The 17,746-nt window shown below is 41.4% G+C and overlaps 1 protein-coding gene across 3 annotated transcripts in view; it reads right to left on the bottom strand.

Moving 5' to 3' along the window:
* Nucleotides 1–17,367, bottom strand: part of PAK1 (p21 (RAC1) activated kinase 1) — a 151,833-nt gene extending 134,466 nt beyond the window's left edge. The window contains exon 1 of one of the 3 annotated variants that reach the window (XM_019037331.4): nucleotides 16,758–17,367. The gene's annotated coding sequence lies outside the window, so the exon portion shown is untranslated. The remainder of the gene's footprint in view (nucleotides 1–16,757) is intronic. The other 2 variants (XM_055356869.2, XM_055356867.2) reach the window with 2 other exon arrangements.
* Nucleotides 17,368–17,746: the final 379 nt, after the last annotated feature.

A 17,746-nucleotide genomic window follows, 5' to 3' on the forward strand; every position in this document is an offset into this window, starting at 1 on the left:
TTTTAGTAGAGACAGGGTTTCTCCGTGTTAGCCAGAATGGTGTCAATCTCCTGACCTTGTGATCCGCCCGCCTCGGCTCCCAAAGTGCTGGGATTACAGGCATGAACTACCGCACCCAGCCAAAGCAGGTACTATTATTAGTACCATTTTAAGTATAAGGAAACCAAAACCACAGAGGTTAACTAAAACTACTCCGGCCAGATCACAGTCAGGAAATGGCAGGGCCACAGGATTCAATGTTAGGTCAGTAGCAGAGATTTTTAACAGCCACACAATATACAGAGAAGAGAAAATTATATTTACATGTTACAGCCTTGTTGAAATGTGAGGTTTGGAATTATTAATTGGGCATGAACTTCATCATCTCTGTCATTTTTCCTTATTCTATAAAGTGAGCTGTTAGACTTCCAAAACTAAGGTCGTGTTCAACTTCTGTTTCCATGGTTTCAAAAACAATGTGAAAAGATATTCAGGTGCCTGGTCCAATTGTTAGTAAAAAGGTGCTTTGAAGGCTGCGGCTCTGCAGTTCTTATTCACTGGCTGGGACCGTGTGCTTCCATGGCTTCATTAAGGGGCGCATTAGCATTACATTAATTGGCATAAACAGCTGTAGCACAAACCTCCAGCAGATAGGAGGCTAGAAGCACAGAGAACAAAGGGAGAGGCAGGAAAGCAATGACTGGCTGACCTGAAGCTGTCTAGGTCAGGCATGGCATTTGGTCCCTCTTCATTTCTAAGTTCTCATGAATGTGGACACCCAGTCGGCAGCCCAAAGCCTTTCTCATTTCCATCTCAATCTCCAGGAAGAATTACAATGAAAATAACAGCTACTGAGGCAGAGAACAGATTCTGAATATTAAAATACACACTAGGCATGAGCTGGCAAAAGGAAGAATAAGAGAGGTTTTCCTTTTGGTCTTAACAAAGCATGACAGTCAAATGTTACCATACACCTGCTGTATAAGCTCTGTACCAGACAGGACCTTTCAAGGACCCTTACCAAGTCCCTTCAATTATTATTCACTTCTTATCTCTATGCATTTATTAGGCATCTCTGATGTACCAGACTCTGAGGTAGCCATCATAGGAATATAATTTAAAAAACACAATCCCAATCTCAGGGAACTAAATCTAATGGAGGAATAAGCATATATAGAGGGGATTCTTGTTATGTGAGGATAACTACTATCCAAAAATACCACTTAAAGTTAACTGACAAGGGACCAAAATTTCTTAGTAAATTTTTTTAAAATGTTGATGGGGCCTTTAATTTATCAAGACAAACATTTTAAAATGTTTATAATTCCTAATTTAATAAAACTTGTTATATTGCCCACAAAGTTAATTCTTAGAACAAAGAACATCTGTCACTTCACATTTGGCTTTCAAAACATATCGATAAGAGGATCAATTTTATAAAAATATTCAAGAGCTTCATCAATTTTTCCCAAGGGTCTCTTTTAATCCTTTGCTACTCAAATCATTGTCCTCCGAATGTCCTGTTATGTCATTACCCACATTAATTTTCCCTTCAATTTTAAATTGGTCTAAATTTACCAAATCCTCATTTGTCAGTGATTTTTGTGTGTGTGATTCAGGCCGTTATCCAATATTGCCTTATTTCAACTTCCTAAATTTTTTCAATATTCATGTTAGAATCCACTTGCATTACATTGTTCATATGTTAATAATCCTACCATTAGAAAAGCACTTACTGACAAAGAGGGGTGAATGTACAGATCTTACTGGTGAGCAGGGAGGAATGTTTGAGTGGGGGCTAATTTTATAAGTCCCTATAGATAACAAATGAACTTCAATACTAATTATAGTGCAAAGGATGGAGACAGTACTATGAAAATTCAAGAAAGTTTGATGAATATATGTCGAGGGAGTGCAAAAGTAAATTATTTTATTCAATTTTTCAACAAATATTTATTAAGAGCCTACTACATGCCAGGCACTGATCAAGATACTGAAGATACAGCAAAGAACAAAACAAAGTACTACCCTCTAGGAACTTAAAATCATGAATGGGAGGATGAAAACTGGGGAAGCCTACATGGAAGAACTGGCATCCAAGTTGCATCTTGAGGAATAAAGAGTTTTAAAAGCACAGAGGAAAACAGAATTACAGGCTGAGGGAACAGGGTAATATGATACAAAATGGAATGAAACTGAAACTGTCCATTTAGAGAGATAGAGTAGGGTTAGAAGAGATGATGCTGAAGAGGTAGGTGAGGTCAAATTATTAAGTTCCCTGAATAACTAATTTACATATTATCCTATAAACAATGGAGACACACTGATGGCTTTTGGGAAGAACGGTGACAGTATCAGAAAAATTACTCCAGGCAGAATAATGAATAAATAAGAGGGCACAAAGACTGGTTGCCACGACACTAGTTAATAGGTTACTAAAAGTCAAGGGAAGAGATGATTACAGTCTAAATCAGAGCAGAAAGGATAGAGAAATAAAAATAAACTGGTAAAAAAACTTCAGAGATAAAACTAACAAGGCTTGATAATCCATTGGACTGATAGCATGAGCTTATTCATTCTGCAAATATTTACAAGCCTCACTGTGTTCCAAGCATTGTACTAAGTGATGAGGTACAATGATGACCAAAAGACATGACCTTTGACTCCATGGAGTTGAAAGTCTAGACATAACCAAGAGTCAAATAAATATAGAATCACAAATCATTATAAATGCCATTGCAGAAAATAACAAAGTGCTGTAAGAAGAAAACAGAGGGGCTCTTCTTTTTTTTTTTTTTTTTTTTTTTTTTTTAAGACGGAGTCTCGCTCTTTCACCCAGGCCGGACTGCAGTGGCGCGATCTCGGCTCACTGCAAGCTCCGCCTCCCGGGTTCACGCCATTCTCCTGCCTGAGCTCCCCCCCCACCCCCCGAGTAGCTGCGACTACAGGCGCCCGCCACCGCGCCTGGCTAATTTTTTGTATTTTTAGTAGAGATGGGGTTTCACCGTGTTAGCCAGGAGGGTCTCGATCTCCTGACCTCGTGATCCGCCTGCCTAGGCCTCCCAAAGTGCTGGGATTACAGGCGTGAGCCACCGCGCCCGGCGTGGGGCTCTTCTTTAGATTAGAAAGGTCCTGGTTTACAGTAGACAATGAATATTTGTTTACTGAATGAGAAGGAGAAGCCAGAATTGCGAACAGCAAACCAGGGGTAAAGAACAGGTGTGAAGGCCCTGAGGCGAGACAGACTTTCTCAAACTCTGTAGAATAGAAAAAAAAAGGGGGGGATGAAAAGGAAAAAGGGAGAGAGAAAAAGAAAGAAGGAAAGAAAAAAAAGAAGGAAGGGAGGAAGGGAGGGAGGGAGTCAGCCAGCCAGCCATTGAGGTACAGGATTATTGGGTACATCTGTGGCTATAAGGTTTTTTGTTTGCTTTTTTTTTCTTTTTTTAAAGTAAGTTTGGCACCATGAACATCATTGATGGCCTTAGCAAGAGCAGTTATGATGAGGTTGTGGAGACAGGAGGGGAGTAGGCTGCAGAATAAATAGGAGGTAAGGTACTCGAAGCAGAAGTTGTAAATAGCTATTTAAAAAAGACTAGCTTTGAAGGAAAGCAGAGATAGGGTTTATCTAGAAGCTGACATTGGATCCCAGGAGCACTATTTTTTTTTTTTGGTGAAGAAAAGGAAAATTATTTTCCTTTAAGTAGAATGTTTGAATGATGCTTAGGATAACTCAGTAGAAGGCAAAATTTAAAGATGCCATAAAGCGAGGTTTCTAAAATGGGACCATGGGAAACAATCTAAAAACATGTGGAGGAGCAAGCGAAGAAGAGATGAGGCAAGAGAACAGAATGACTTATTTCATTGTAAAAGAAGGGGCAAAGGAAGGAATGGGTACAAATCCAAGTAAATTCTAAGTAGGAATATGAAGCTTCTATTTCATCTGTGATATATGAGGCAAAGTCTGGAGGGTGGAGGCAGAGAGGTAAAGGGCAGAAAAAAAGTGGCAGAAGGAGCATAAGAGTAAAACTGAAGACAATCCTGAGGAAAAGCATGCAATTATTTCCAGAGATAGAAAACACAGGCAGAAAACTAGGCTTGTGGAAAAGGTAAATGAGTCAGTTGAATAGGCCAATTCCTGAAGAAATCATCAAAAGAAAGGCTGTAGTGGTTTTTTCAGTTTGCAAATGTCAAATCCTGTCAAAAGCCCATTAGGTCTTCTAACCCTTGATCCAGTAATCCCACCTATAGAAATTTATTCTAAAGAAGTAATCTTTGAAAGGAGAAAGCTATATGCAGTGCTATTGGGTAAAATTACAGTATAATTTACAATAGGAAAAGAAAAACCTAAAAACCTACACCTGATAGTTTTATGTGTCAACTTGGCTAGGCTATAGTCCCCAGTTATTCAATTAAACATTAATGTAGATGTTGCTGGGAAGGTATTTTGCAGATGTGGTTAACATCTACAATCAGCTGACGTTAAGTAAAGAATATTATCCTCCATAATCTGGATGGACTTCATCTAATCAATTGAAAGGCTTTAAGAGCAAAACTGAAGTTTCTCTAAGAAAGAATTATTCTACTGGTTCTGTTTCTCCAGTAGAACATTGACTGACACAATAGTTTCAGGTAAATTATGGAACATCATCTTAAATTTTACAATGAAGATTAAAGAGTAACATGCGGGAATGTGTATAAGTCAAGAAAAAAGGGCAAACCACAAACTTAGGTCTACATTATGATTACAACTACATGTATGTTTATGTATGTTTACATACACCAAAAAAGGAAACAAAAAAGGAAACAAAAGGGTTATTTGTCAGGATGGCATCATAACTAAATTTTAAATTGATTCAAAAGTTTGTGAAACAAAGCCCTGTTATTTTTAATGGAACAAAGTTAGTCACATTATTCATGTTAAGCTTTATTAGAATTGTGTGGCACTTTAAAGAAACCCATACTAATCCAAAAGAAAACTGCGAATTTTGAAACATTGCCTTGGATAATACTAAAAAGAGCTGACCCACTAGAAGACAAATAGGCCTTCAAGGGTCTCAGTCCAATGCCATTTTTCAGTAACATGCAATTCCTCAGCTTAAAGGAAATGAAGAAAGATCCAGAGTAGCAAAGTAGCTGCTGATCAGCTTTAAGAATTTTCCACATCTTATCGCCGGGCGCTGTGGCTCACGCCTGTAATCCCAGCACTTTGGGAGGCCGAAGCGGGTGGATCACAAGGTCAGGAGATCGAGACCAGCCTGGCTAACACGGTGAAACCCCTTCTCTACTAAAAATACAAAAAAAAAAAAAAATTAGCCAGGCGTGGTGGCGGGCACCTGTAGTCCCAGCTACTGGGGAGGCTGAGGCAGGAGAATAGCGTGAACCCGGGAGGCGGAGCTTGCAGTGAGCTGAGATTGCGCCACTGCACTCCAGCCTGGGCAACAGAGTGAGACTCCGTCTCAAAAAAAAAAAAATGTTCCACATCCTTAGATAGCATCAGGACATACTTTCAACTTTTACTCAGGTCAGAGGCATTTGCACTGGGCAGCTACACATTTAGCACAGTAAGGTTTCTTCTCTCCTCTCGTCTCCTAATACCAGACATTGAAAGGATTTTTTTTTTTTTAATGTTCTTTGAACTTGAGAAAATCAAATAACAGTTCTCAGTAAAGAAGTCATGTGGCCAGGCACAGTGGCTCACACATGTAATCCCAGCACTTTGGGAGCCCAAGGCTGGCAGATCACTTGAGGTCAGGTGTCCGAGACCAGCCTGGCCAACATGGTGAAACCCTATCTCTACTAAAAACACAAAAATTAGCCAGGCATGGTGCCTTGCACCTATAATCCCAGCTACTTGGGAGGCTGAGGCAGGAGAATTGCTTGAATCCGGAAGGAAGAGGTTGCAGTGAGCCGAGATCGTGCCACTGCACTCCAGCCTGGGCAACAGAGCGACCCTCCATCTCAAAAAAAAAAAAAAAAAAAAGTCATGTGTCTCAAAAAAAAAAAAGAAGTCATGTGGACCACAGTTTGAATGCTGGCTCCACTTTCACTCACTCAATCAAAGTGCCTACTATAGGTTAGGCACTGGGGGATACAACAGTGAGAAAAAAAAAAAAGGTGGGTGGGGGTGGGGGGGTGCTTTTAGGAAAAAGGGTACTATGTTAAAACTCATTCTCTTGAAGGTGCCAAGCCTTAAAGAGAAACGATTCTCTGGAACTTAGGGTCTAGTAGGGTAGACAGATATTCATCAAATAATGCCACAGAGCATCAAGTAAGAGTATATATAGTTTCATGTAAGCAAATAATGATACGAATGCTAAAGTGTTTATGGGTGTACTGATACCTGCAACTTATTTTGAAATGCTTCAAAATAAGACAGGTTAATGAATGGATCAAGGGATACATAGACATGCGATAAAGCAAACACAGCAAAATACCACAGAATCTAAATAATGGGTATATGGGTGTTCACTGCACATACTCCCCTGCCAATGTTTTATTTAAAAAAAATTTTTAACATACATAAAATTAAAGAAATATAGTATAAAATGAAACAGTTTCAAGAAGAGTCAGCCTACAGGAAAATTTTTATGAAAAATTCAGTCTTTGAGAGGGTCCACTTACCACAGATAGCCAGAGGCAGTCTCAAGACCACTTGGAAACTTGTATTAATCAATTTATTCTTCATCAATATTTATTTACTTGTTTGTTTTAGCTGACAATGAAACAGAGCATTCTACTCCCAAGATACTATGCTAAAAGTGCTTGTTCATCTCCTCATTCTAGCACTCTAGAGAGGAGAAGAGAGACTTTGGCAATTACTAACTGTCTCCATCTATAAAATCAGACTTGATAATCCCCTCTCAGTCCCTTCGGATTAACTAGGATATTACACAGGGTAGCGTTTTGAAAGGTCTCTTCCTACCACTCCAACTTCATCTCATACCATTTACTCTTGCTTCCTATACAACAGCCATAATTTTTTTTAGTTCCTCTATGTTGAGGTAAACCAACATTATCCAACTGAAAGATACGGTTAGCCTTAAAGAAAAGCCACATATGTAATCTCAAATTTTCTAGTAGCCATATTTTAAAGTTTGTAAAGAGGTGAAATTAATTTTAAAATACATTTTAACCCAATATATTCAAAATATTAACAATTCAACATATAACCAATATAAAAAGTTAATGAGTTATTTTACATTATTTTTTCAGTATTGTCTTCAAACTCTGGTATGTATTTTATTTACACTTACAGTGCATCTCTATGTGAATCAGTCAGTGTGCTCAACAGCCACACTGGCTAAGTAGCTACCATATTGAGCAGCACATCTCTAAACTTTTACCTACTCTCAGGGCCTTTGTGCATTTAAAATGTTCCCTCTGCCTGACATGCTTTTTCCCCTCAATGTTCCGCATGACTAAAATCTATTTATCATGCACATCTCAGTTTAAAAGCATCATTTCCTCAATGAGGTCTTTTCCTTATCACTCCAAAATTCTCTGCATTAGTCCTTTATCTCTTTTGTAGGACTTATCAAAATCTGCAACTGTCCACTTGTATATCTACTTACTTTTCTCCGTATTACCCTCTGGAATGTAATCTTTGTAAGAGCAAGGACAAGGACCATGCCTGTATTATTTATGAGTGTATCCTTAGTACTAAGTACAATGCTTGGCACACAGGAAGAAATCAATAAATATGTGTAGTCTAATTAAGGAATAAATAGAAGCACTATAGAGTTGTACAGATGCTCCTTGACTTATGATTAGGTTACGACCTGATAAACCCAACTTACACTGAAATACTTTAAGTCAAAAATGCATTTAATACACCTAACATACCAAACATCATAGCTTGGCCTACCCAACCTTAAACATACTCAGAACACTTACGTTCGCCTACAGTTATGCAAAATCATCTAACACAGAGTCTATTTTTTAATAAAGTGATGAATATCTCATGTAATTTATTCAATACTGCACTGAAAGTGATTGGATGGGTATTCCAAGTATGGTTTCTACTGAATGCATATTGCTTTTACACCATCATAAAGTCGAAAAATCATTAAGTTGAACCACTGTAAGTCAGGGACCAGCTGTATTGGATTGGTACATACATGAAAGAGTGTGTGTGTGTGTGTGTGTGTGTGTGTGTGTGTGTGTGAAGAATATACTCAGCAGCCATTCCTAACTGTCCTGGAACCTTTACCACATAGTCAACTAAGTCAATTATCCGGCAAGTAGCAATGGATAGTAAAAAAACGATTTTTTGAAAGAGTTAGAGGGAACTATAAATATATTTTACCATTCTCCTAGGAACCTACAATTTTTTAAAAAGTGCCACTGGTCAGGGCAGCACCCAAATGATCAGGAACAGGTGACCAGATTTGGAGACAGAAAATATGAATTAAAGATTCCAGTTTGTAACTTCCCAGCTACATAATCATGCCACTTAACTTCTGTTCATTTATAAAAATATGATGCCTTAAGAACAGAATTAAGTTAAATGAGACTCTATATAAAAGGGTTTTGAAAACAGTAAAGCACAAAAATTATATATATAATCCTATATATAATCTCTAGAAAGTCCAGGAAACTTGGACTTTTCAAGTCTATCACGATGGGCTTTCTCATTTTGCTCACCTGGTTCTTTATTGTTTTTTAAGTTACTTTACAAATTACATATGTAATTTATTAAATTAAGCAAAATCTATCCTGGATACCAAAAAAATCTCAGACTCTGGACTGGTGAGATAATTCCATATGAGAAAATAAGTGGGAGGGAATGTTATAAAATAGTAATTCTTGGGCCGGGCAAAGTGGCTCATGCCTGTAATTCCAGCACGTTGGGAGGCTGAGGCGGGCAGTTCACTTGAGCCCAGCCTGGGCAACATGGCAAAACCCTGTCTCTACAAAAAATACAAAAATTAGCTGGGCTTAGTAGCATGCCCCTGTGGTCCCAGCTACTCGGAGACTAAAGTGAGACGACTGCTTGAGCCCAGGAGGGCAGCGCTGCAGTGAGCTATGATGGAGCTACTGTACTCCAACCTGCATGACAGAGCAAGACCCTGTCTTAAAAAAAATAAATAAATAAAATATTAATAGTAATTCTTCAACAGGTAATTGGAGAACCAAGAGCCCCTCCAACTATACCAAGTCCCTCTTTACCCATCCCCAAAACTGGAAATTTACATTTTGTTCCTGTAGCCCATTGGGAACTATTTCCATAGTGAAATACTGTTACTGATGGACTACATCCCGGTGTATCACAGAGAAAGGGTGAGGGCAGGGAGTAGGTGAGAAGGTTAAGAATCACTGTCAAAATATTCAAGCAAAGAAGTTGGCATCAAATTCAACACATTTATATGACAGCTAAGGAAAACTGAGTCTCAGGAAAGTTAAGTGACTTGCTGTGGTTACACAGTAATAATTTTTAAAAATGTCTTCAAGGCCGAGCGAGGTGGCTCATGCCTGTAATCCCAGCACTTTGGGAGGCAGAAGCAGGCAGATCACGAGGTCAGGAGATTGAGACCATCCTGGCTAACACGGTGAAACCCTGTCTCTACTAAAAATACAAAAAATTAGCTGGGCATGGTGGCACGCACCTGTGGTCCCAGCTACTTGGGAGGCTGAGGCAGGGGAATGGCGTGAACCCGGGAGGCGGAGCTTGCGGTGAGCCGACATCGCATCACTGCAGTCCAGCCTGGGCGACAGAGCAAGACTCCATCTCAAAAAAAAAAAAAAAGTCTTCAAATGACAGCTTGATGTCTCTGCTCCTAAATTTCCTCATCTGTAAAATGAGTTAGCCAACATCAGTCTAGCACATTACAGCTCCCAAATTGTTGTGCATATATCCACAGAGCTTACCTGATTCCCTACCACACCGCAAAAGTCTAAGACGGCTATGGTGTAATAGAAAAAGCATGATGAACTAAACAATCATAAGAACCTGGCTTCAGATCTTAGCTGTGCTGTATAGCCTCAGCAAGTCAATTAACCTCTTTGTGTTTTCTTCTATCAAATGAATATAAAACAACACCTGTCCTAGCTAACCCAGGGGATTGTCCAAAGAATAAAGTCAGATAATATCAGTAAAAGTATTTTGTACATTATACAAAAGGCCCTTCATCATCTGGGCCCTGCCTCCTCTCTGCTGTCACGCCTCCCCACTTTACACCCTATCTTCTAAGCATACTAAACTACACAGGGCTCCCCAAACAGGCTCTCAAATCTTCTGCTCACATATTGCTCTCTCTTTCAAGAGGGTCCATCATCTCCCCTTTCTTCTCACCCCTCCCTGACTGTGCTTCGTTAACCCCTGCTCATTTTTCAGAACCCATCTTAGATGTCACCTCCTTTAAGAATGCTTGCCAGGCCACCCCCATTTCAAGTGCAGCAGATGCCCTTCCTCTGTGTTCACATGGCACTTGCACTTATCTCCGTATTTTTGTCATTTTTTGTCTCAATGTAGTGTAATTGTCTATGCACATGTCTGTTGCTCCCGGAAACTATAAACCCAAGGGTAGAGGCTATGATTCATCTGTTTATTCAGAACCTATGACAATGCCTGATGCATAATATGTATTTAGCAAATGAATGAACTTTAAATGGCAATAAAAATATTACTTTTCATATAATACTTACATAAGACATTTATGCAAAACATTGTTAATATAAGGCAGTGCTTCTCAACTTTGCATATCAGAATCACCTATAAACCTTTCAAAATAGAGATGCCAAGGCAACTCTTTACAATTTCACAAGTAATTCAAGTGCATAGCCAAAATTAAAACCACTGCTACACACAATCATAGTCATAAAATTACAAACTACTCTACCTAACATCTATATAGCTCAGTATCTTACAACTCACTTTTACATATATTATTAATCTTCACAAGAATTCTGTAAGTTAGGTATTATTTCTTTCAAATGAACAAATAGAGATTTAAATAAGTGTCCAAGTAGCTCTTTGTCTAACTTCAAATTTTGTGCTCTTCCTTATACCCTCCCTTGGTAAGTGCAGTAATACACAAATCAAGGGTTCCACCAGTGAGGAAGACATCAATCTTAGCTTTGTGGGAATCCAGGAGGAAATAAGGAAAGCTGGACCTTAAAGATATAGGCAGGCAGATGAGGGTGGAAGCTATGCATATACTGTCATTGTCATTTGCCATCCCAAAAGATTCAAAAGGCAGATTCTATAAAGAAGAAAATGCTCTTGCCAGCCTCAGTTAGTACTTACAGTCTGAAAGGGAAAGGGATATTGGAGAAGGCTGGAAGTACAAAAGCAATAAAAGAAAGCAGCCCATAAACAAGAATGGATTTCCCAATCCTGCATGCAAATTACCTAACCCTGACTCCAGGAACAAAAGCCAAGACATAATGGACTTAAGAATTAGATGAATTCTACAGTCAATCAATACCACGCAAACTCATGAGGGATGAATGAACCTCTGGTTCTTTCTAGACTTACTACTACATTATTCCTCAAGAAGGGATAATCCGGAGAAGCCTAGCACATACATGACTTTCCCCATCTCAAAAACTAAAAGAATGGGAGAGAAGAAGAAGATATTCATGAAAGAAAAGGCTTACAAAAAGGGTAGAAAAATGTGGCACATTAAGTTAATAAATTTACGATGGCACAGGGAAATATTCAGGCACAAGTGATTCCAAATACTGGATAAAGCCTGATCTGGCAGCTTCAGTAAAGAGGTATTATCTTCTAAGTCTGCAACATCATGACCATCCGACACAGGGTTTTATCAGCAATTATCCTTTCTAGTTCAAACTGTGGACTTCAGTCAGGGTTTTCTTAGGGAGAAGAAGCTAAAGAGATTAGGAACCAATTTAAAAGAATGTGTCTAGTGCCCCAAAATTTAGTCTGATAGAGTTTAAAAGGCAATATGTTATAGTGGCAAAGTAAAGTACTACACTTAGAATTTTAAAATGTGGTTTAAAATCAATATTCAGGCATTCATTAATGATGTGCCTCTGAGCAAGCCAAGACTTCTATTAATATGATCCTCAGCCTCCTAACTCGTAAAATGGGAATACCTATCTCATAGGGCTGTTACGAAGATTGAACAAAATAACATCCAGGAAAGATGTTATTTTTCCTGTATGAATGATAAATGTAAACGAATGTAAATCTGTCTTCACCAAGCCTTCTAATACACACACAAAAAAACATACCAAATGGAAACTTTAACTCTCACTGCAATATATTTACTTGCAAAACATTCCTATATCCTCTGCGCAGAAACATTAAAAGCAGCCTGTGTACTGAAAATAGCAGATAGCTGCTGGAGTCAGGTGCACACAGACTAGAATTGTTGGTCTGCCACTTACTTGCAGCAAAACCTTAAATAAGCTCCCTTTACTAGTATGACTCTCAGGTTTCCTCACCTACGATACAGAGATACCAGCAATCATCTCATAAGGTTATTCTGAGGGTTAAAAAGAACATGTTAAACATCTCACATAGGGCCTGGTACAGAACAGGTATTCAATAACGTAAGCCATTTTTAGTAAGCTGACCACCACCTAACAACTAACAAGCAAATTATACTTTTCAAAGATTCCTTTATAGTCATTACTTTAATTGCTTTATGATCCTGTAAACTAGTCGTAGCAACTATTACTATCCCCATTTTACAGTTGGGACAAAACACAGAGATAAAAATTACTTCTACAAGGTCATGCAGTAACATAGACACTAAAGAAGGTCTCCTAACTTTTCCAGGGTTTCATTTTCACCCACTACAAATTACATTACCCCTTAGAAATTAAAACAACATCTGTGAAGAGACTTTTTTTTTTTTAATAATGGGCATAGAAAATGACCCAGAAGGAGCAAATACTGGTGTGGGAGAATGTTTTTAAATTTTTTATTTTCAAGTTTGAATATACTGACTATTAATTTTGAATCAATGCATTTTTCCTTTTATTGTTAGTTGATATGTAATAATTGTACATATTTATAGGATAGTGATATTTTGATATGTATATAATGTGTAATAATCAAATCAGGATAATTAGCATATTCATCACTCCAAACATTTATCATTTCTTTATCATAAACAGTCAAAAGCCTCTTGTTTTTAGATGCATATTGTTTATAGCTTTTCAAAAATAATAAACTGTAGTGAGATGTATTCTTTTGATAACCTTAAACTTGTCTCTTTACTATGCCAAAAAGAAATATTTTTCTCCCACTTTCAGGTTATTATTTTGAAAAATAACATGGAGAGGGATCAGAAAATTCATTAAAACCAGCAACAACAGAATTAATGTCTCAAATTGGCAACTGCTGATTCCACCTTGATTTTTGTTTTAGTTTTCCCCAACAAAGCCCATGGCCTCTTAAAATTTTTAAAAGTCTGCCTGTCAAAATGATGCTTGTTTGACAAATTATTCCTAAACCGAGGGAAACAAACAGAAAGGCAGCTTTCTCCCCCCTTTATGATCATATACCACCTTTTTTCATCCCTCTATTTCATCTCTTCATTTCAGCACTTATCATGTCATATTATCTCTAGCTCCTTAAAGACTTGGGCTGCACTCTTGTATATAGCTGAACATCCTGCCCAGCACAGGGTCTGGCACATGGTGGAGAAAGACTCATAATTTTATAGTAAACGGATGAATAATTGAAGCCACTCTCCCAGAAGGAAGCTAGGAAAGGAGAAAACTGGGCATGGTATCTTAGGGCTAATAAGAAAGTGAAAGAAACAAAGCATTTTAAGAGCTTGACAAGGAAGAGAAACCTTTGTGTGGAGTCAAACAGGCCCTATATAGCTTTAAGTATCACTAGAGAAAGACAAAAACCACAGGAGACCAGGAAGAGACAGTTTTAAGTTAAAAGACTCAAAAGTTAAGAGTGCTTATTTAGACTTGCAAAACCAACTTCCAAATTCCAAAGAAACAATCCTGGCTTGCAATATTGCAACAGCAGTTTTCAGGTGGTGGTTAAAACAAACAAACGAACAAAAGACTAGGCTAAAAATTCTTGCAGGCTTTGGTTGGAGACACATAAAGGGAAAAGCTCAACCTAAAATGAATCCCCCAAAAATGTTAGGATCCCCTTGGATTTGCACATTGGACCATGATTCCTATTCATTCTGAGAACGGTTCTTGAGTAAAACCCCAATGTCGCAGCTGGCAATACACAGGATTAAATCATCTTACATTATTCATTCAACAAATACTTGAGTGCCTGCTATATGCAGTCACTATTCTAGGCACTAGGATTAAAGCAATGACCAAACTGACAAAACTTCCCAGTCTCAGGAAGCTTTCATTCTATTGGCAAGAGAGGGATGGGATGGGATGGGATGGGATGGGATGGGATGGGATGGGATGGGATGGGATGGGATGGGATGGGATGGGATGTTACGCAGTAAGTGCTACGGAAGAAAAACGGGACAGCAGGAGCTGGCAGGGTGCTGGTTTTTATTAAGAGCAGATCTTTTAACCCAGTGGTTCTCAAACTTTAGCAAGCATCAGAATCATTTAAAGGGCTTATTAAAGAAAAGAAATTCACAGGCTACCAAAAAAAGACAGGCACAAACTCAAGTAATTGCAACAGAGTGCTACAGAAGGCCATAAAAGTGGTATGTACATGAGCCAGAGGATGGAAGAGCAACTCATTTTATGCAGGAAAAGGAGAGACTAAGGGACTGCATCCCAGAGGCCCAACAAGGACATCTCCACAGGCAGGTAAGGGGTGGAAGGGAAGCATTCCAGGAAGAAAACAGAACATGCAAGAGTGAAGATGAGAGTGGCAGGGGAGCCACAGAAAGTGAGACTGCAAAGGCTGGCAGTGGTCTGATCCCTGAGAGTTTTTTATTCCATGTTACTCTGAAATTTATCTTCAGAATATGAAGAGTCAGGGGTAGGGGGCGCTGATGTGGTAAGGTTTTGTTTTACAGAAATCTTTCTGGATGCACCGCTTCCTTCAAACCTAGCTTTGAGGTTTACCTTCCTTTGAGGTTACCTTCCTTTGAGGCACTGCTTCCTTCAAACCTAGCACAGGTACTCAAAACATGTGTTTAGTAAATGTATATTGAATTGAACTGAACAAGCTTTTTACCAAATGCCCTCTTATGGATGAGGCAGGTCACCTTCCCTGCAGGACTCACTTTGGCCAAGAGAAGACTTGTAAAACAGGTCCAGCAGCCTCAATTATTGCACACTACTACCTGTACAACTGGAGTCCCCCAGAGATTAGGGCAGACCTTCATTGTTTACTTGTCTACCTCACCCATTAGACTTTGAGCTCTTTGAAGACAGGGAATATCTTAATAGACTGAATCCCCATAGCCTTAGCAAGAGGCCTGAAACACAGTAGCTCTCCGAACTCCAGTAATGTTGGATAAACGAATTGACTGAATAAGCAAATTTACCAAGGTAGACCCATGAGCTCATGTAGTTAAAAGAGTATGGATAAGCTTCAGGGAAAGTATGGGAAGTTTTCAGGGTCAATGTTCCCAAAACCCTTTTTGAAAGGCATAGTTTCTAGTTGAGGTGGGGAGTTTTTATACGCACCTAACTTAGAATTTTCCAAATAGGAACCAAAATGTTTTAAGTGCTGTGGTAGAAATCCCACCGGGCCAATGGGAAGAAATCAGCTCTGTCTGTGAGAGGAGAGACAGGATGGAGGCCAGCAAAGACTTCACAGTGTGGGAATTCTTCAGTGGACTCTTGAAAGCTGAGTCGGTGCTTGCTACTTGCCCGTTTTGGGGCATAAAACCAAACTTCTGGAGCTTTTAAGGCTGGAAGTGACCTGCTCAAGGTCCCACAAGAAGTAGATGAAGCCACAAGGTAAGAGAGATGAGGTATCTGTACTGATAATTCCTACTTTCTCCTGACAGAGTTGAAAGAGAACCCAAAAATGTAGGAGGCAAAATTAAAGATTGTTCTCAGGAACAATTCTTAAAGTCAAGACTAATGAATCTGAATTTTTATTAGTAACCACGGAACTAACCCTTCCCTTCCCTTCCCTGTTCACAGTTTTCGTAACAGTAGAACAATTATCCAAGGGGTTTAAAAACCAAGGACGTTGCTCACAACGCCAACACCCACTACTTCTCAACTATTCTTCCAAAACACTCCCAGTAATGTGTACTGCTGAAATAAGATAGCGAAGGCTACAACAATCATGTCTTTTCAAACGTAATAATGAACATAAAATAACTATAAATCTCCTTCCCCGGTTGTTTTTCACTTCCCAAGTTACAGAATATTCCGGGGTGGGGGAGGGGCTGCGTTAGTCTAGTCCTACCAGCCCTTATTTTTCAGGGAGTAGAACCCTAAAGGTGACTGTCCAAGCCTGGAAGGGGGTCATTTATTCCATGCAGAAGGAACTGGGCGCCGCTTTGCTGTGCCTCCTCGTAGCGGGACAGGGTGAGCGCCGCAGGACTGCGAAGTTCGGGACGAACTCGGTCCCGGACCGGTACTCGTGTGGCCTCCCGGCTCCAGCCTGGCCTGGCCCCGCCCCGCCCCTTCCCTCTCCCAGGTCTCTCGAATCGCCCGGCGTCTGAGACCCGCGACCCCGCCGGTACGCGCACAGGGGGCCTTTGTTGGCTCGACGGGAGCGGGCCTCGCCGGGCGACGCCCGCCTCACCTTACCTGGCGCCTCCTCCCGCCCAGGCGCCCGGCCCCGCAACGCGAAATAAATGGGCCCAGACCCCCACTCCACCCGTCCCCACCCCCGCGCCCCAGCCCTGGCAGCCCGGGACGCGAGGGGTACTGGGCGGTAGGCCCGCTCTCACCTTCCGCGCTCGCTCAGCTCCTCTCGGCTCCTCCTCCTCCTCCCGGCGGTGGGTGCCGCCTAGCCGGGAGTGAGGGCGCGAGTGTGCGCGAGCTACCGCTTCACTTTCTCCCTCCTGCCGCCGCCGCCGCGCTGCCCGTGGCGGGGATCCCCTCAGGACAGGGGAACTGCGAGGGAAGGGATGATGGGGGGGCGGAAGGGAGCGAGGCGACGCGGGCGGGGGGGGAAGGGGGGACTGAGGGGCGAGGTGCGAAGGGCTCAGATGGCCTCTGAGGCAGGAGGTGGTAACTGGATGCGCAGACCAGGTTCTTCGAGGGGGCTCACGAGAGCGCGGGGCTCCGTGGAAAAGGGAATGAGAGTCCAAGGGGTAAGGCGTCTGTGGGGGAGGACTGCAGAGCCTGTGAGGGAAGCGCGATGGGCGAGCGAGGGGGCGGGAGCGTGTGGGGGAAGCCGTGAGGGGGCGTCTCCTGTGCAGCCACCACCTTCGGCTCCGGCTGCAGCCGCGGGAGGGCCGCCTCCCCCGCCCACAGCCGCGCTATTGTACGCCGCCCGGCAGGCCTGACCGCCTAGTTCACTGGCTCCACTACTCCTCCTCCTCCCCCCTCCTTCTCCCCTCTGCCCTTTCCCCTTCTCCCCCTACCCCTCCCCTACTCCCCCTCCCCGGCGCGGCAGCGGCGGCTCCTGTGGAGCCGTGCCCGCCCCGCCTCCCGCAGGTGGGAGGGGGCGGGGAGGGCCTGACCGACCCGTGGGAGCGACGCCAAACCCTGGCCCGCATAAGGGCGAACGCCTGGGATTACGTCATCGGCGCGTGACGCCAGAGGCTGGGGAATCACCGGCTTGCTGCGTGACGTCATCGCGTCGCGTCACTCTTCTCGGTCCGCTGTCCGTGGCGGGTTGTTTCCGTGCAGCCTTTCTATCAGACAATTTTGGGACGATTTCTGGGAGGGCTACTGTAGTAGTCAGGATGGAGAAAGACGGCTAACTTCCGGC

This window comes from Gorilla gorilla, chromosome 9, assembly GCF_029281585.2.
Source record: "Gorilla gorilla gorilla isolate KB3781 chromosome 9, NHGRI_mGorGor1-v2.1_pri, whole genome shotgun sequence".
Taxonomy (NCBI): domain Eukaryota; kingdom Metazoa; phylum Chordata; class Mammalia; order Primates; family Hominidae; genus Gorilla; species Gorilla gorilla.